At 34.1% G+C, this 21826-nt stretch overlaps 1 protein-coding gene across 2 annotated transcripts in view; it reads right to left on the reverse strand.

Annotated features, from left to right (window-relative positions):
- The window catches only part of LOC140163051 (uncharacterized), a 396194-nt gene that overhangs the window by 214148 nt on the left and 160220 nt on the right, over positions 1-21826 (reverse strand). For both annotated transcript variants that reach the window (XM_072186409.1, XM_072186408.1), the window contains exon 3: positions 20656-20853. The gene's annotated coding sequence lies outside the window, so the exon portion shown is untranslated. The remainder of the gene's footprint in view (positions 1-20655; positions 20854-21826) is intronic.

The raw sequence follows: 21826 nt of genomic DNA on the forward strand, positions 1-21826 counted from the left end.
CTCTCCAAACACCTAAATTAGCTAAAAATTTAGGACATGTTACAAAACTATATTGTCTAGAATTTTAGAAGAGTACTTTTAATATTGGCCGGTTATTTTTCACACAGCGACGTTAACTAGGCAATGTACTATTACCTATAACATTAACTAAAACACCAAAGTACGAATATTTCCAAACATCTAAATTAGCTAAAATTTAGGACATGTTAAAAACTATATTTTCTAGAACTTGAGAAGAGTACTTTTAATATTGGCCGGTTATTTTTCACACAGCGACGTTAACTAGTCATATCCCCATACTTTTAACGTAGGGCTATTTGTAGAGGTCACGCGTCAATGGGAAAGAATACTGTGTATTGTGTATAGGAAAACGGACAGTAACTGCAGTATGGTGCAATGTAATACGTAACACTTTGTCTAGTGGACAATGCTTCATACAACATATCACCCAGCTTAAGATTTACAATAATCAGGTAAGGAGGTATCCTGAGCAATCGACGAGCACAAAGTCATGATGCATTATGAAAGCATTTTCTTATTCAGATTATATCAACATTGATTATCTGCGGATTCGTAAGGCTGCGATCACATAGAAATATACTGTATACGGTATACGGTATTCGCTATACGATATACGCTCATTCGATCAGGCTGAGATCACATAGGAGTATACTATATGAACTCAGCCTGATCGAATGAGCGTATATCGTATAGCGAATACCGTATACCGTATACAGTATACTTCTATGTGTTCTATGTGATTGCAGCCTACGGCATTATGAACGTACTAAGTACACTAAAAATCGATGGAATATCGATGCATTTTAAACATAATCAATTGGTTGTTTATGTTTCCCATAAATCATGGCGACGTTTGTCATACATGCATACATGGGCATTTCTATTGTTCTACATATTGGTTTAAGTTTTCGTATTCTTTTGCATTATATCTAACATTAAAAAATCATTTATCTCCAAAATTAAAAAAAAGGAGAAACCAGTCTATATTTTTGATATACACTAAGTTAAAAAGAAACTTATGACTTTTCACAAGGTCATATCTCAAAAATCCTGTCCATCAAAATGAGCATGAAAATTGATGGATATGATTTTAAGATATGACCTTGTGAAATATTATAAGTTTCTTTGTTGGCTTAGTGTAGCAATCTCTCACTTCGCCAAAATTCATAAGAAATTAGAAAAAAAGCGAAAAAGCGAAAACATGTAAAACTGTACTGCACCCAGCAGAGTGATATTTACTTGTGTAAAAGTACATACACAAACATATTTACCTTATTATCTAAAATATACATGTGCTTTAAATTGGTATGCACTCTGTTGGCCAGAAGAGTACATAAATAAAACAAAAACAAAAACAAAAACAAAAACAAAAACAAAAACAAAAACAAAAAAAAAACAAAACAAAAACAAACAAACAAAACCTGCTGGAGAACAAACCACACAGTCTACATTTCTACATTGCTTAATCCACTCGTAACACAATACTCATTTTAAAAACAAATATTGTAATATATATTTTTTTATTATTATTAATGAGTGTGTCTGAGCTGACGTTAGCTTATTATTTGCGTTGTTTCTTGGTCCCTAACTAATTAGTGTCATTTAAATGGAAATATTGTTTTGAATGAATGCCTAGACCTGACATCAATGCCGTTTGTTTAGAGGCGAGTATAGATGTACCAAGCGAATGGCACATGCGTTTGTCCATCTGTAAACCGAGTGAGACTCGTGTTCACACGTTACTTAAAGCCATATTATAACATTTTCAAACAAAATAGATTAGCATTTCTTTGCAATAAAATGTTAGCTTTTACTGTCAGATATATCCCCTTTTATTTTTGAGCCGAACAACTACGGGAAAGCAAAGAAAATTGGAATTTACTACCAGCGCACATGTCGCCAATACGTACCACTCCTTCGGTCATGTTGTGGTACGACCCTTTGTTGTGTATATCAGTTATCACCGCCCCGCACGCCGTGTACGTACTATGTGTTATGAACATCGTGTATGCGTTCGACTAATAATTCCATCGTAATAATAAAGCGCTGATTCAGGCGTTTTATTCAAAATCTCGGATTTTGACAAAACTACAGCACCTAGAGTCTTGATTTTTGCAGGGTATAATTTTGGTTTAATAAAGTACAATTTAATCGTGTAAAAAAGGAATTTTAAAAATTCAGTGAGGGCGTCTTCCTCAGCAAATGTTATAATATGGCTTTAAGTAAATATTGGTAGGCTAGGGTAAATAACTTATTGTATGCATATTCTATATCGATCAGGATCCATGTCCCTCTTGTGGTATAATACAATTACTGATGCCAGTGATTGATTGGTATTAGAATAAAATATTACATTCAACACCTTTGTTTTCATTCATAACCGATAATGAAAAAAGTACCATTGTGTTATTACTGGTATTAACAGAGATGGTGTTATTACGTACATAGACATTGTACTCTTGCGTTTTTTAAACAATGAAATGTCTGTACCTTCAATACAAATCAGAAGATTAACTTACTAAAAGTAACCCAGGGTTGTTAGTGCTAATGTTTGAGCAGATTTCAAACATTATAAGTTCGTAAGTTCAAATTATAATGCTATCATCTGCATTTCGAACTACTTGCGCACCAAGGTGGTTAAATCAGTTCCCTCGTCGCAGTGTCATCACGGGTACGATAATGACAGAGTTAATTATGTTCCCGAAGCTATATCTTACAATCTGTATGTATCACTAGAAAGCTTTAAAACAATTTAGAACATACACCCGATGGCTAATTAAAGCAAGCGATGGATGACTATTATAGAGACGAAAGGGGGTCTCGTTGATGTGTGAAATACTGACATACTGTCAGCAAAACAAATTGCGTAAGAATTTTAAGATACAAATCATATTGATTATAAACTGAGCTCAAAAAGAAACTTATAATTTTTCACAAGGTCATATCTTGAAATCCTGTCTATCAAATTCTACCAAAATTACAAACAGGTTTACTTCAATACTCTACTCTTAACACATGTCAGTAACCAAGCAGTTATCCAACTGACACAACAGCAAAATGCACTGACATGGAACAGCTTCCTGGAACACATTCACAGCCCACCCCTGTTTCATGAAAAAAGTGTATGAAAAGCAGAAAGCAGCACCGTTTTATCATCTGTGCAAGGATCTTGTGTGCATTCTCACAGATTTTTTGTGCTGGGTGCCAAATGTTGGGCTGTGAAAGTGGAGGAAGTCCAGGAAGCTGTCCCATGACAGTGCATTTTGCTGTTGTGTCAGTTGGACAACTGCTTGGTTACTGACATGTGTTTTGAGTAGAGTATTAAAGTAATCCTGAGTGTAATTTTGGTTCATTTTGATTGACAGTATTTTAAGATATGACCTTGTGATTCACGCGTTGTAAAAAATTATAAGTTTCTTTTTGAGCTCAGTTTATATGACATATATAAGAGCCAATTAATTTATCCTAGATCATGATAAAACATTGAATGTGAAATTTATCGGACATGTCACAAAATTGAATATGAATAAACGTTAATATATTGTTTCCCAAAAGGTTGGTCATTGTAGGAATGTGTGCCCGGGAATGCTGAGATGTGTTACATTTTTACGATCTCATGTATAAGGGCGCATTTAAAAAAACTGTGATAAAAAGCCTTAAAACGGGACATCGTTTTGCAGCCAATAGTTTTAACAGTCCACACTCATGCGTGGTTCTTGTGTGACATATATCAATCTCATTTATTATGCATTTCTCATTTATAGGTTAATAAACGCGTATCACTTGTTGGGAGTGAAATTGTACAATATAATGCACGCGTACTGATATGTTGATGCGTCTAATGCACACGCTTCGAAGGAGGGAGTGCATTAGACGTATCAACATCTCAGTACAAGTGCATTATTTTGTACAATTTCTCGAGCAACAAGTGATACGCATTTATTAACCGATTTCAAACACGACTAAAAAATCCCGTGATTTTTGCAATTTTTATAACAAAATTGTGACTAATAATGTTGGAAAATGCAAACAAGTATAAAGTTATCCACCCGCAAAAAAATGAGCGCGTCCGAAAGCACTGCGCGTACTACGCGGAATGCGCACCCGTGCAATTATACAATATTTATGCACGGCTAGTAATTTACTAACTCTTGCTCTGATTGGTTCACACTATCTAGGATTGTATGAAATCATATTATTGAATCTCATAAAACGTCTGTAGCTGTAGCTGGAGTAATAGTAATTTTTGGAATGTTGTTAAGCAATATGGAAATACAGACGCGTTTCACATACAGTAATAGAATGAGTACCACAGCGCCAATTACTGCTCGCGATCATATGTTTTTAAATACTGTACAGCCTCACCTGGTCAAGAATGATATTCCAACAGTTTATGAGAAAATTATGTTTGACAAAATCTGAACTTCCATGAAGATTTTGATTATGCTATTCTCCAATAACTGATGGTCCTGTTTTGTGGATGATAATTGTTTGTATTATAGGCATATGTAATTTAAGTATGAATCATGTACAGTGATTGAACTAAAACAGCCAGACACAGTTTGTGTTTCAATTTTGATATGGCACAAAGACAGGAGAGATTACTTTATAAAATCATTTAATGCTCATCATGGTAAATGATGAAAGTGGTGTTTTTTGACATCCATACATAACATGCCAAAATAAATATGGTTTACTAAACTTGTGCCGGTGACTCAAAATACGGTAAAACATACCAAAACGAACCCAGTCATGAACAACTTACAGAACATATCTACCTATAAATTAGATCATATTTCTAAGAGGATTTAATAATTAAGCTTGCGTTTCTAGAAGTACATTAAGTGAACTTATTGTAAAAGAAGGAACATTTTGTGCCGACTCAATCTTGTCTAATGTTTTCTCAGCTGTAAATTACTATTTAAGATGAGACAGAAACCCCGTAGGATGCATTTCTGAATTACTGTTGATCGATAATGAACTCGAATATTCAAGGTTCCAAAATATAAGAAAACAGTTTATTTAAACATGTACCTAAAATGTGCAATTATCAAAGCGTATTAAAAGTATTTCAATCCAATTAAAAGAGAACAGAAACAATTAGGCCACTCTGATATCTAAAATGTAGATTTATTTGAAGGCTTTTTCCAATTTATCGTAATGTGAATGTTTATGAACAGAGACTGCAAGTATTTGAAATGGCGTGCTTGAGGAAAATATTAGGAGTCACACGAAGAGACAGAATCCGAAATACTAGCATCAGGGAGCGGCTACATTACTACAAAGAACTGATACAACTATCATGACCAAAAACTCAAATATTTTGGTCATGTGAAAGAATGAACAACACCCGTTATCCAAAAATCCTGCTCGAAGGTCACATAGAAGGCAACAGACCCAGAGGAAGACCGGGAAAAAAGTGGCTCGAGGACATCAAGCACTTCTGTTCAGAGACATGAATACCATCAATTGCAGCGGCAGTACATCTGGCCACCAACAGACAGCTGTGGAGACTCAAACTAGTTGGGAAGTCATCTCCGAGACCTACCTCAGGAGGACGGCTTTAAGTCAAGTAAGTCAAGAATGTTTATAATAGAAGTCGCTAGCAACAATAGAAAAGGTAAACGGTTCCAAAAAGCAAGCCCCCCCCCCCCTCGAAGACTTGTTGGCATCTATCAAAAATAAAAGTGATTCCTATTATCTATTCCAAGAAAGTTTAATTCCCTCTTCCAGAAATATATATCGGCCAAAATCCAATCGTTTCACCGAATTTGAGAAACAACTTAATAAACAGTGATTTGAGATGCTGAAAGTATAAAACGATCATGTCTCGTTTTCAAATTATACATTTCTGTACGTTATTAAATCGAATTTAATTTGACTTTTTTTAAGGTGTGATAACCGTTCATAACACAATAAGGCCTTCGTAAAGATCATTTGAACTCCGGCACGGGACCATTATAGGTTAACACTCTACTCTTCTTAAAACTACCTGCGAACTAATACATCAGGCACAACAAACTCGTCAGTTATAGTCATCCTTGCTGTTTAACAACCTGATAATTTGGGATTATTCTGAAATTTACATTTTGTTAATTGGACTTTGTTTTCTCATTTGACACCCTGTTGGTGAAAATCGAGCTAGAAGTGACCAAAATGTGCGCCTCCAAACCCTCAAACCCCAGAATCAAATTAACGATTAAACTGTGCCTGTTATATCGTGTTCTTTATTGATTGGCCGGTGGTGTTTGTTTACAATACAACTATGCTTTCCCAGTTAAAATCGATGCTGTATTTGTTTGTTTGTTTGTTTGTTTGCTCACACCTTTGCCTATGTATGTTTACTTGTTTGTTTGTCAGTCTATTTCTTGGGGCGTTTGTTTGTTTTAAGTACTGTTTCCCAGCGCACTGTGGCAGCTATATACACTGTAATTTTTACAATATTCTTTCTCAGAATTCTACCTAAATGTGACGTCACCGACATATATAGCTGTACAGAGGTTGTTATACTTTACATTTACTGACACATCGGGCACGTTTTGAAGCACAATAATAATAGAAAATAATGTCACATAATTATTTGTTTAACCTTTACTGCTGGTGATGGACATTTACGTGGAAGCATCTTCGCAACAATGTAATAATCTTGATCTCAAGTATGCAGTGTTCTTTCTGTGGTTCTTAAGAGTCTTCAAAACAGTTCAAAGATGTTGAATGTATTAATATTAAAATCGAAAGCCGCAACGAAAGTAGTTTGACAGGTCTATGCTGGCTATTCAAATGCCTCTTTGGAAACCGAATTGAAACCTAGATCTCGTTTTACAAAAAACATACCGAGGGCTTAGAGCAAGAAATAGCTCTGTCCAAAAATGACATTCTGAGAACAACGAGTTTGAAAGTTTGATCACAGCTGAAAATTCAGAAAATCTAGCATAATCAATACTCTTCCAGATATTTGTTACCAGTACTGTTTCAAAGTTAATGATAGGTTCTCGTACTTATTGGTCCACTGGGTAGGGCACAAAATGGCGGAAATGGACATAACCAGTTCTTGCACAAAATTATAGTTATAGTGAAAAACTGGACATAACAGGCATCGGTAATTTTTTTTCAAGTTTCAAAATTTATTTTACAAACAAAACTGGGCAGTACCAGGACCCATCAACCAGTTGCTAATGACACAATGTAACTCAACATAAAGAGAGAGTGTAATAATAATCACGCTGGACATAGCCACTTTTTAAAAACACAAAAACTTTATGGACATAAACTGGACATAGCCAGTTTTGGCATAAAATATAAAACAGCTTTTGGACATAAACAATATTGATATTGCTAGGGCGCTCTCTTTTGTTTATTTTTGGGCTTAGTCACTCCTAGTAGAGAAATAGTATCAATAAATATACCTCACAGTGGACTTAACTCATTTTGGCCAAAAGTGGACATAGTTACTTCTTGCACTATTATGTCTAAAGCTATAATACATGTATACAGTCAAATGCCAGATCAATTTTAATTCTTTACGAAACGGGCACTGTTAACAGTTTGATCTTACTACTTGTGATCTGGATTGTATAAAGTAGATTTGATGGATCCGTGTGAAGAGCACCAATAAATGTCTGTTCCAATGCAATATCTTCAAGGATCTCTATAAGCGTTTCCGTCGCGGGTATGTGTATTAAATTATTTGTGCCGTTTTTTGTGGAAGCAAATTAAATACATTTTTAATGCCCCATACAGGAAAGAAATATATTCATGCGTAAATAAATTCGAGGAAGCAGTACTTGTTTGTTTGGCGTGTGCATATTTCTGTTATAAAAATAAAATAAGAACGACTAGTTTATTGGTTCAGGGTATTGCAAGCATCCTTGTCAGCATCATTATCATCGTCATCATCATCATAACTATCATCATGATCTCCTTGTCGTCATCATCATCACACATTATCATCTGCACCACCACCACCACCACCACCATCACCACCACCACCACCACCACCACGCTCATCATCATCATCACCATCACACCACCACCACCACCATCATCATCACCACCACACCACCATCATCATCATCATCACCACCACCACCACCACCATCACCACCACCACCACACCACCACCACCACCACCACCACCACCACCACCACCACCATCACCACCATCACCACAATCATCATCATCAAAATCGTTATCTCCATCACTAATATCTTCGTAATTGTATAATCCGTAATTAGCATCAGCATTATGACACTTCGATTGTATGAATGGTGTATTATATCTCCCTAGTGTACGTATTTAGCATGATACTATGCTTTCAATATCAAATTTTACAATTGAAACGTTTTTTTTAATGGTTAATAATCATCTGCTTAGAATCACATTTCAATATGAATATACAATACAATTGAAATTTGATACACTATTCAACGTTTTACTAACATCCCCGTGAGCTTGCTTAACTTTCCTAGTAGCATTAAGGGATGGGGAATGAGCGTTTGGACAGTATTTATTGTGGGACATTAGAGCACATCAGACACATCGAATTGCATTCTGAATACGAAGAATGTCATTCTGATATCAAATAATTTTTGATATTTAACAGTCCTCGAAGTTAATTTTATAAATCTGATGATATGTACTTAAAGTGTATGTAGCTGGGATGAAATGTTTGACCTTTCGTAGTGAAGATATGGATTTTCCCCCAAAACACCAAAACAAATTAGGTCTTTTTGGGAAAAAAATGTATATCTTCAAGTACATTTAAGTACATACCATTTGATCTTTAAAGTTTACTTCGAGGACTGTTATATATCAAAACAGGATCAAATTTTAATAGTTTGTCATAAAATTTGTGTTGAATTTAAAAAAATATCAGAAGGACTTTCGTCGTATTCAGAATGCAGTTCGATATGTCAGATGTGCTCTCATGTCCCACAAAAAATACTGGCGAAACACTCATTCCACATCCCTTAACACGTAGTTACAAATGTGCAAAATTACTCTAATTGATTGATCTCCCCAAACATTTACCTTAATCTAATGTTTCAGAAAAACGACACGAATAATGAATGATTTGAATGTCTCAAATGTGTGAACATTTATCTAAATAGCTATTAAGAGATGCAAAAATTGTTCAGAAACTTATAAAAAGCAGCATTTGGATCAGATTTCATTTGAAGCTCTTTTATCTATTTCGTGACATTTGAGACATCAATTCAAACCTTTTAAGGGATCTAAAATGAGCGTTTATTGCGTTTCTACAGTATTTTTGTGGGACATGAGAGCACCTCAGACCTATCGAATTGCATTCTGAATACGAAGCATGTCTTTCTGATATCAAATAATTTTCATTTTTGAAAATTACAATATAATACAAATTTTATGACAAATTATAAAAATTTGATATTTTTCAAATTGTTGATATATAACAGTCCTCGAAGTAAATTATATAAATCTAATGATATATTCTTAAAGTGTATGTAGCAGGAAGGAAAAGCCGACGGTCAATTGAAAATTTTGACCTTTCATATTGAAGATATGGATTTTTTTCCCAAAAAGACCTATTTTTTTTTTTGTGTGTTTTGGGAAAAAAAAATCCATATCTTCAATACGAAAGGTCAACATTTTCAATATATTATTGATCGTCGGATTTTCATCCCACCTACATACACTTTAAGTATAAATCATCAGATTTATAAAGTTTACTTCAAGTACTGTTAAATATCAAAAATATCAATTTTAATGATTTGCCATAAAATGTGTATTAAATTGCGAATTTCAAAAATCAAAATTATTTGATATCAGAATGACATTCTTCGTATTCAGAATGCAATTCGATATGTCTGATGTGCTCTAATGTCCCAAAATAAATACTGTCCAAACGTTCATACCCCAGCCCTTAAGCATTGGTGACAATCAGTAACTTATAAAATTGCATCTGTATGAAAGTGCTTTTAAAGGGTTCATTGTGGTAAGTTTCACACACTGTAGCAATTAATTGAAACACACTTTGCTGCAAATATTTAAATATTTGCTAATACATTTCTTGGCGTTTTGCTTTTTTTTCATCTTCGTGATAAATTGGGGTGTAAATGAATGGAAAAATCGTGAATGAAAACGCGAGTAACCCTTGTCCTACTAATGGGGGAGTGTATGCCCACTTGGTGTTACCCACAAAATAAAAAAGCATCATAATCAAAAAATGAAAATAAATAAATAAAGTTAAACTGATTTAGCCCATCTTATTATGCATCTTATACACGAATTGTACTTGAATCGGTTGACTGATTGCGGAGAAATGAGCGACGTGTTAATTCATTTCATCCCAGGTGGTGGCCGCATTGCATTCTCTAAATTCAGTAAATTTTCATCGTCAACCGTGTAATTGAATGGGATTATTTTGAAATTTTAAAACGCTTGAAATATCACAAACAAATAGGCCTATGTTGATAAATAATATAAATACAAGCTAAAACCGTTGGGGTTCGATAATGAACCCCACAAAACTAACTGACTATATTGGAAAATGCCATACAGCCGGGCGGTTTCACAAGTTGCCGGCTCGTTCATGTCATCCGCCGCCTGTTTCATTCCAAGTTTGAAAGAAAGATCACCCGAATACAACACATTGCGCACTATTGCTGAACTCTTAATGGGCTTATATTTTGTTCGGTGAATCCTTTTGGTTCACTTTAAATAGTATGTTTCTTGCAAAACCAGTAAGATAATGATCGGTACTTGATATAAGTTGATATAAGTCTTGCATAAAGAGTTATTGCATAAATCATTCCAGACGCTTAAAAAGTTTTCTTACACACATTTATGTTTTTGGAATATTTCCAAGAAATGATAATGCAAAGTTTAAAACTTTTAAAACTTCAACACTGATAATGTTGCATGATATCAAACATAAAAGTAAAGCTGTAAACACTTGATCACTGTCATTCTTGGCTCAAAACTTCTGTCATCAATAACATAACACTGTCTGATTACATAGTCGATAATGAGGACTAAATTTAATGAGATACACTAACTTTAGGAAGGGTGTACGAGTATGAAAAAAGCTCTTGTTGATCAAACTTGGAATGAACAGCATTGATGAGCGCGTTATGTAATCGTAATTTGTTCGCAACCAGTAAATCGAATCAAATAAAATGTACGTATTTCATGTATTTATTTTTTTGATTATATCTCGACTTTTTCCCCCAAACTCATGCACCCGGTATTTGTTCTGGGATACTTTGTATGTAAAAGATTATATACTAAAACCTATGATTTGCTATTTAGTTTGCACCTTTGATTTTTACATAACACAGTTGGTAGTTACGGATGCATCCGTTCATATTTTGCAGATATGTATAAATTGCATACTCTCTGTTGCATACTCGTGAGATTTTCTATAAATATGTTATTAATATGTCGGCCCTAGATGATACAAAATGTCTAGTGTATCATGACAAATGTTATAACACAATACCTACGTTAAGGGGGTACTACACCCCTGGCCAATTTTGTGCCTATTTTTGCATTTTTCTCAAAATTATAGCACATTGCTGACAAGTAAGATATGTATAATATTGGGGCAAGGACTACAACTACTGCACTGAAAATTCAGCAACTCAAGGCAAGTAGTTATTGATTTTGGTTTTCCCTCATTTTTGACTGTAACTCCACAACTGTTGTCTGTGCTGAAATAAAATTCATAGTGCAGTAGTTGTAGTCCTTACCCCTATAACATACATATCTTACTTGTCACCAATGCGCTATAATTTTTGAAAAAAATGCAAAAATAGGCACACAATTGGCCAGGGGTGTAGTACCCCCTTAATATTAACAAGTGTACAATCAAATGGAGATAATTATGGTTTACAATATGAAGGCATATTTTCTTGAATTCTTTAGCAGCAGTTAGCTGACAGTTGGACAATGAAATCGATGGAACTTTATTACGAATCTCGATATGTTGCAGGGCACTGGTGAATTGTTTAAGCTGGTGTCTGCGACTGGAGTATTAAATAAGGTTTAAGGTGACGGTAACTGGGTCAAGAGCTTCATCATATTAGTGTGTAATGTATCGTCTGAAAAGGGTTTCGTTAGTCCCATTTGACAGCAATATCGCCATCTTAATCTAAAAAGAACAAACAATACCAAAAGCAAAACTGGCGGTTATACATTATTTCTAATACTAAGTGCTTCTTGGACGCACATATATATTAATCGATTAATTTAGCGATTTGGTGAAGCAGACATTCGGAAAAAAAGATAATTGTATAACCATTCTGTAAAATTTATTTTTTCATTAAAAAAATCAACTATGCCTACCTACCCTATTTGCGTTTGTATACGTTTTGTGTAATCTGAGCTGGATTTACGGTGAAGCCTGCCTGCGCCTGTGAAATTCCATGTAGAATATTTTTAGTGGTATTTCGGGTCATAGAAGGTCTACATTGATCACGATTTTGTCCCGAAATTTGGATTGTTTCTTCTGGTAAGAGTCTAGAAAACTCTCAATAGATAATACATTTTGCAACCTTGCTACCAGAAATACGCGTGTAAGATAACTGATGTGCGAACATTTTCGGCTGAGTGAGCAAGTCAAGTAGTCTAGGAAACATGTAAATCAAATGGAAGTGGCAATATAACAAGTAATATTTCATCTAGCCAATATTTAATTCCCGGGTTGTCAAGAACACATTGTCATCTGTCATGTTTAGGACATAATCTAATTGGTTTTCTATAAGCTACGCTAGCTTAGGTAACTTTACATTGTTCTAAAAGAATTCTGATTTAAAATGTCTCTGATATAATTTAAGTGCCCACGCTTTAGTTGAATGTCAACGTTATAATTGCCCCATGTATGTCACAGTAAGGTACCACAATTATTACAACATTTGACGGGAAAATTAGTTTTATGCTTTCTCCTATTTTTCTTATAAATAAGCCAAGCGTATTAAAGGAGTGTACATTCATAATAACGCATGAGTGCAAATGTTGTCGACGTTTTTGACACTCAGTGGTCAATTCAATGTTCTTGGTACATTCCAGTGTAGTATAAAATGGCAAGTAAAATATGTCCCTAGCTACATGCAGTGAAATTAAATAAGCCATTACTGCGCGGCTACGTGCCAAAATGCGCGCGTGTAACCTATTTTACTTGTTCTACCCTTACATTGCTATCATTGATTTATTCCCTCGTAGATATTTTGGCATTTCGAAATGTTATATAATATAGAGGCTTGTAGATGGTTAATAATTGCATTCCTAATTACTTAATAAATTATAAATATCATAACTTATGTTATTTACAAAATGTAGAAACGTTTTCTTTTGATTCATTTGCTTTACGCGAAAGAGGTCTGAAACAAAAAGCTTTGCATAAAAAAACCTATGCAGAAAAGTGCAAAATGGATGTATTTCTTACTTGATGCATAGCTACATGTTTCAAAACTTAAAATAAGAGCAGTGATCCAGCATGCCTTAACGCACTTAGACCAAGATGTATAAGGACGTTAAAGGGGGCTAGTATCTTTGGAATCGTGTAAATGATGTCTTTATTCTTGGGAGGGCAGTAGGTCACAAAACACCAAATAACAGCACCATTGGATTGTATACACACTAGGCCAGTATAAGGCTTTTTCTTCTAACATGAGAAACCCAGTTACTAAAGAGAGCTTTAGTTGACCGCCTTTTTTCGTAACTAGATCTGCAAGATTACCGACGATTTTGTTCTGATACCAATGTGCAGATTCCCATACATAATGATCTGACAGAATACAGAAACAATATCTCTATCCTTCTCTGCTGTTATATTCTGAAACGTTTTGTTATATGCGATCAAGCAAAATCAGTCGGAACTCAGAAATATTGATTTTGAGATATAGCCAAACAAAGGAACATTTCCTTTTGTTTCCTATTGTTTTGGAAACTCTTAAATTGCTCATATCTTTGGTACTGGGTTTCTGCAAAATGCAGCTTTGTAAATGTTTTTTACTATCCTCTAATTAATGAAAATAGAATATTTTCGAGTTCCGACTGATTTTGCTTGATCGCATCACATAATGAAACATTATAATATCGACTTCAGGTGGTCCACTTTTCGCACATTATGGAAAAATGTCGTCGCTAGACGGGCTTTGACCAGATTGGCTATTTTTTGGTGGGAGTTCAGTGGTGTTGAAGATTGGTACAAATACTTTTCAAAGTATAATGTTAAACGGATTCAGCTTATTTCTACTTCAAAAAAAGTATATTATATTTTAAAATTCTCCCGTAACTTTTATATTACGTAAGATAATTAGGTTATTAATACGTGTTTGAGCCATTTTTGGTGACATTAGTAATTATATGTGTTTTAAAAATCTGTACCTAATCAACTCCAAAATTTAATGAACCTACGAACTAATAATATTGATTTAATATCACAATATTTGAAATTCTTCAATGTCAGTAACACTTGACATTCAAGACAGAATAATATGACGGGTTACATCAAACGTTGTAAATTAATAGCTCTGTTAATTACATCGTATTTGTTAACGTATGATAGATAAAGTTAAAATTACGCTCTTATTTAAGTCGATGAAACTCAGATTTTGTGATAATTACAAATTTTAATATATCAGTCTTATGTTAGTATTATTTTTATATCATGTGTTGCGTGTCAAAATAAATCAAACAGGTCGTGGGATGCTACAGTATTAAGTTGATGCTAGTCATTAAATCAAAACGATAGCTATTGGACACTTGTAACTGGGATGACTATGTATTGTGTCATGTGCTTATAAGACTTTACATGAGGTATAATATAACTTATTAACTATTATATGGATTTCTTAACTTAATATTGTAACATTTGCTGTGGGTGCCCTCAATATTTTCAAAAATTCTGATTTTTACACGATTGTAATGTACATATTTAAACTAACATGTCCTTCAATATTCAAGACTTTCGGTGTTGCAGCTTTGTTAAATTCCAAAATGTTGAACAAAGAGCAGAAACCGTCGGTTAACTATTACGATGGTAATATTAATCAAACGCGTACGATATGTTCATATCACAGTACGTATATGCATGTGGTCATGCACAGATCAAAGGACCGTACCATAGCACATATTTTAGCGACATTTTATTGGACATATTTTGTTATTGGAAATGTTATATACAATACAGCTTTAACAATAGAGGGACAAGGTAAGTAGTGTTGTGACATACTTATGCTTACACAGCAGATAAGCTGGTAAGCAATTAAAGCATGACTGAAGTAAAGGAAATATGTGACGTGTCATGTCAAAAGCAGACACTTTTGGGCAGGATGGAGTAAATGGAGAAATAGCCAAACATCTGCCCGGGGGGTCACAATTTGGGTTTGTTGCGAATTTGTGATGTTATTAATGTTAAAATTATTGTCTGATACTTTCAGACCGGAATATAACTGGCATCTTGTATATTTTGAGATATTTGTTCAAGGTAATTCCTACTCTCAGCATTGTCAATAATATTTTTAAAGGCCGTTATCTTAACTTCTAATTTTGTAATACCATAACTTACGAACTCAAGATCTTCGCTTAGGAATGTCCGATTTCCTGGGGGAAAACGGCGTTGTGGAGCAAAATATCTCTATGTAAGATATGTAAAAACCTCAAAATTGATAACCTTCCCAAAAGTGTCTCCTCTTGACATGACACGTCACATACAATTTTAAACCCTAAACAGATACGTACAATGTTGTTTACGTCAAACTAACACATAACAAGTTTCGTTGCTGTAAAATATGGTACATTTACATAAAATAAAGACATATATAGTAGTTAACCCATCATCTGGGTCCATCAATATTTCACCTTTCAATATCTATGAAGTTTTCCATATTATTAAGACTACTCCCAGACTAAACAAAAATGTTTAGTAATGATTCATTGAGATTAAAACTTTTGCAGCGTCTTAATTTTCATGGAAATATTATTTAAATAAAGCTGCATACTCTCAATTTCAGATTCGCTATATCACCTTAACTAACGGAAAACAACAACAACAACAACAACAACAATAAAAGTCATGTAATACTTCCAACGAGCGGTCGAAGGTCATAATGGGGCCAAAAGTTTACATTTGTTCTATCATGTTGTAATATACTTTAAATTGTTCCTCTCATTGCTTGGAATAAAAAAAAAAGTCAATCGCCATATTAAACTAGGATACTTAGTTAAGGAGTAAATTAGATCAAATATCAAATATCCACATTTTAGAAATGCTCCGATTCAATCGAAATTTGTCTTTAATTACCCCTCTCGGTAAACCAAATAGGAAAATAATTTGTTTGAGAAATTTATAACATAAGAATCGGATGAAATTATGGGTCAAATGTTATGCTTGTAAAGCATATTTCTATTGGACATGGTTGCATGAACTCTGAAGGGGGACATGACAATACAAAAATGCACTTAAATTATGAATTAAATATACAGCCTGTCTCAAAAAAAATTGTGCAAGTGAAAAGCGCCCTCTGTGACAATTAGAAAATACCTTTGTGACATAATGCTTACATCTTAGCTCTCAAATGCCGTTTAGTCTGTTCAATTTGCTTGTTTTAATCTCGAGATATGCTTACTTAACAACGAAAGGGTAAAATCACAAGTGTGCCACTTTTACTAGGGAAGAGGGCTGTACATGTAAATCAATGATAGCATCAAGTTTGTCAAGAGTTCCTTCGTGAAATCAAAAGAATGCATCAATTACACAACAATACATAATTGTTTTTAATGTTTTATCATGATAAAGGTATAATGGTTCTCTTTTTCCACTTACGACAAATTAAACGATAAATAAATATTTCACATTCTGCTGTAAAATTAAATACATCTGCATGCCAATGATTTTACCATGGTAAATACTGTTCTCATTTGTCATTCAAGACATGTTAAAATTGCACACTTATAGGTTAATGAACTTTGACAAGTTCATGAAATAAGACAAATTAATGAAATTAGACAAAATAATGCGCGTTCGCTGGTGTTGATGCGTCTAATGCACGAGTCCCAAAGGGCAGGAGTGCATTAGACGCATCAACATCAGCTATCATTGATTTACATGTACCAGCCCTATTCCCTAGTAAAAGTGGCACAATTGTGATTTGACGCTTTCGTTGTTAACTAAACATATCTCGAGATTAAAAAGAGCAAATTGAACAGAACAAACGGTATTTGAGAGCTAAGACTATGCCCTTGACGTTGATGTAAGCATCATGTCACAACGGTATTTTGAGACAGGTTGTATGTTGGATATTTCCTTTCTTGTATTTGAGAGCTAAGACTGTGCACTTGACGTTGATGTAAGCATCATGTCACAACGGTATTTTGAGACAGGCTGTATGTTGGATATTTCCTTTCTTAAGGGGAGTAATTTGAGACCGGTTTCGATCAAATCGGACCATATGTTAATTTGACCTCTGTGTATTGAATTTTTTTTGACATTTGTGACCCGGCAGCACAAACGAGCCGTAAATTCCCTAAATTGTATTCTGAGTTATGGTGTAAAATGTGTACGAAGGTCGTATTCATCGGTCACTTAAGCTGGCGCGACATCTGTCTTATTTGGATAGTCACAACACCAATCAATAATCCTATTAATGAAGTGGATAATAAGCTTCTACCTTAGATGGCTATAGAACTTTTAATAGCTCTGGTCTTTGTTTGCTTTTGCTAAATCCTTTTCAAGTGGTGGGTTATTTGTATAGGTATGCATAACCAACAATTAACAATGAGAGAACCTTCTTAAACCTCGTTGACTTGGGGATGATTTGAAATGACTGTTTGATATTTATTGCCAGCAATGTGGAAAAAGAGACACACATAGAAACGAAAAAAGCTATAATTTTGTTGAAGGAGCAAAGTTTAACTAACCATAACTCCGCTTCTGGATATCGTTTGAAGTCAAATGATATACCATTTTTAAGTTTATGATGTTTATTTTTAAACACGAAATAAAACAAAATTGACCGGGGAGGAATTTACGGCTCATTTGCCGTGGACGGTCACATTTGACCTATTCGACCTTATAAATCCTGAACTAAGCGCAGTAGAAAGATATGACAATTGATTTTTTTTTAATTCCGTGCGATAAGATGATCAATTTGAGAAACTGGTCAACAACGCTCACTTTTTGAACCCAATATTTCAGAGAAACCATTCTCCTTCATCAGCGGTGTAATGCTGTTGGTAGACTGACAGATGATTCTCCTGTGTTTCTAGATGTAGTTGACAATGTAGAAGAGAATCATTATATTCTAAAAAGTTCTGTGTCCCCGTCCCTATTTAAGGTGGGACTGGTCTCTTGTTTTATTCTAATGGCTTCCCTTGCTTAAACTGGCAAAAAACCTGTGTTCTCGGCAGAGGACTTCACATTTCCATGTCCGGTTTATGTCGCAACACATACAAACCTCTTCATTCGCGAAATATTGTTGTTTTTAGCTTGGAAGGTAAATTGTTTTAACCATTTTGTTCTTAAAGTAAAAATAACGTATCTACAAGACTAGAAGAACTTAACCCGATTTCGATTTTCGAGGTACAAGAATATTTTAATGGTTTTAATTTATAATATGGACAGCTAACCTAATACTGTAGCTGTCATATGTTAATAGTTTTTTAGTGCTTAGAATGGTCTACTTAAAGGAGATAATTAGATTTGTTTAAAAAAATAAATACCAAATGAAAGCAAACATTGAATTATTTTCTATAATTATAAACCAATGTTTGCAATGTATGCGTTCTTGTTTATTAAACATGACAATGGCTTAATGATCAAAAGAACAATACAATACTATTGTCAAAGGTTACAAATAACTAGGTGTCTATAACGGCAGGTCAATAAATGACCGATCTATTCATTAGTTTGGTGCATTTTGTTTAATAGTCAAAATTGCAATTAGTTTGTTAAAAATCATAATATTAATATTTTCTTTTCAAACTTTTTACATATTACTTCTTAAAACCATTTTAAAGAGACTTTAAACCAGGTAGTTAAAATATATTGTAAGTTAGATTGTACGATGGTTGCCGCAGGATAGAGGAAGAAGTAATATTTTTTTTTGCTGACTGTTTTTGTTTTTCTTCTTTCTTTCTTTCCCCTGAAGAGACATACTTAGAAAGGAACCATGTGGAAGGTAACATTACTAACAGTATGTCAAACTAATTTCAAACTTAAGAAATATTTTCTTCATTTCTGTCCATGTTCAAAACACATGGCTGTAAGGTCGAACGATAGTGTCCTCTCTGCGATAGTGGGTATATCAACATTTAACTATTAACAAAGAAGCGGGTCAAATTTTCCGACAAATTGCTTGAAACGGAAATCTAGATATTGATGCTAGAAGGCATCATAAGAGCACTCTCATTGCAAGCATATTATGGATAGATAGCGGATATTGTCATTGAGAATTTTGCAATTACGGTGTGTAACTTTATATTGTATTTTCGTGTTGCCGCTGATCGGGATTAACCTTTTGCGAAAGTCGTCATGTGAACGTATAAGTTAAAATTCAGTTAACTTATACGTTTTGATAACCACTGATGGCTTAATTAGCATTGGGTTATAATAAACCTGAATGCACACGATTGGTGCATTTCGTTTTATTTGTGTTTCAAAAGATACGAAATTATAAAAACGTATTTTTTTAAGGATCTCGATGAAAACGATTTTGTGAAAGTATTTAAAAAGTTTCTGATATGTCTTATCCGTCTTAATTACATTCATTTATTGTTTTTTTTGTCTTTGTGTTGTTGTTGTTATTGGTTATTTGATTGACCAATATAATAATTGCGCAAGCTAATCTATGGGCTCAACCGGACCAGATTTTACCTGAATTGGGAAACAATTTTTTTTTTCTTTCCTGTACAAATGAATAAACACCCAAAAGTTTTGTTTTGGAATTTCCCCAAATTACAAAATATTTACAGAAATAAACAAAACAAAAACAAACACCAAAAAAAAACAAAAAACAAAAACAAAAAAAAAAACACACGTAAATCCCAAAAAGCAGATTTTGTTAAAACGGATCGTAAGTTGCAAACAACAAAGTATACCTGATGTTTGAAACTTGTTTTAGACCTAAATCAAAATTATCTTTTCTCTCAAGTACATGTAGAAAGCAATAAGAACATATTCTATTTTTATTTTTATTGTTCTCAAAATCAGTCGAGTGCTAATGCAAAGGTTTAGTGTTTGGATGTAAATAACATGCCACCTTTAACCAACAAGTCTTATGCCATATAAAGAATAGTGTGTGTCCAGTCAGATAGTACGTTGTTACTTGGGAGATTGTGAAAAAAATTAACCTAGTTTATTTCGTATTCAGTTATTGAGTACTGAGGATATCCCGACGCAAATTATATAATATTCTCATCATGCGCAAGATATAATTGGGGATTATGTCAAAATATCACTTATCACAAGTCATATTTAAGCAATACTAAATGCGCCAATTGACACACATTGTTAGACCATCGTAATGTCATTTACATTTTTTGAGTAAAGTCATTGTAAGAAAGACATATATATATAATAAATCGAATTGATGTGTAATTCGGACCATCTGTCAACGATTACCATACTTTAAAATTATAAACAAATAATGACTTACCAACACTAGTGATAATGACCTCAATCAATATAGCAGCACCTCGGCTACAAGTTCTTCTCACTTTTGATTTCCACTGGTGCCTATAAATTGTCTCCTAGCTAGCAATCCTTGGCGTCGTGAGTTGATATATTACCGGAAGACACGGTATTACTCTCTCGCTGGACTTAATAATCACGCCGTCTGGATCTCGTCAACAACCTGTAGTGAGATAATGTAGAATTGGCTACTTGTAATTAAAACAGATATTCCAACTGCATTTAAATGTAAGCAATACTGTATGGTATTTTACACTGACGAGTAGTACGTGGACAGTGTCGAGCGTCGATTCTGACAATGAGCAACACTGAGAGATGTCTACTCATGATTACAGACAATTTACGGCACTACATTTGAGCATAACGTGTCGTCCCTTATTACTAGCATTTACAAGGGTGGCAGATTCACATTGTGCGAGATGTTTGGTTCAAATGCGACTTGTGGCTTATATTTGTACAATAGGCTAAGCGCTGTTTACATAAAGTGTTGTGAATAATAATGAAAGCTAACAGTGTAAAATTACACTACATTGCCTTTCGTACTTTTTTGGGCAAATTACAAATTGTTAACATTGGTTTTGATTGAATGCATTTTAGTGAATGTCCAATATCCTGAATGTATTGTTTCAATATGTCTTCAACGTAAAGCGTAAAATCTACTTACACGGGCCAAAGAGTACACGCCTTTCTTAACAACATTGTGCACTTCAATCCATTGAAATATCTGCTTTTGCTGCTAGATTTAAGAGTTACCGTACATAACAATACAAAAGGCATACTAATAGCAAATGACTTCAGTGAAGCTTTTCCGGGCGATTTTGTTATATTAAACGATCAACATGCATGGTAACAAAGCAGGGGTTCTTAAGGGGGTACTACACCCCTGACCAATTTTGTTCCTATTTTTGCATTTTTCTCAAAAATTATAGCGCATTGGGGATACGTAGGATATGTATATTATAGGGGCAAAGACTACAACTACTGCACTGGACATTTTATTTCAGCACAGACAACAGTTGTGGAGTTACAGTCAAAAATGAGGGAAAACCAATATTTGATTAATATTAATAATAAATCAATAACTACTTGCTTTGAGTTGCTGAGTTTTCAGTACAGTTGTTGTAGTCCTTGCCCCT

The sequence above is a fragment of the Amphiura filiformis genome, chromosome 10 (assembly GCF_039555335.1).
Source record: "Amphiura filiformis chromosome 10, Afil_fr2py, whole genome shotgun sequence".
NCBI classification, from domain to species: domain Eukaryota; kingdom Metazoa; phylum Echinodermata; class Ophiuroidea; order Amphilepidida; family Amphiuridae; genus Amphiura; species Amphiura filiformis.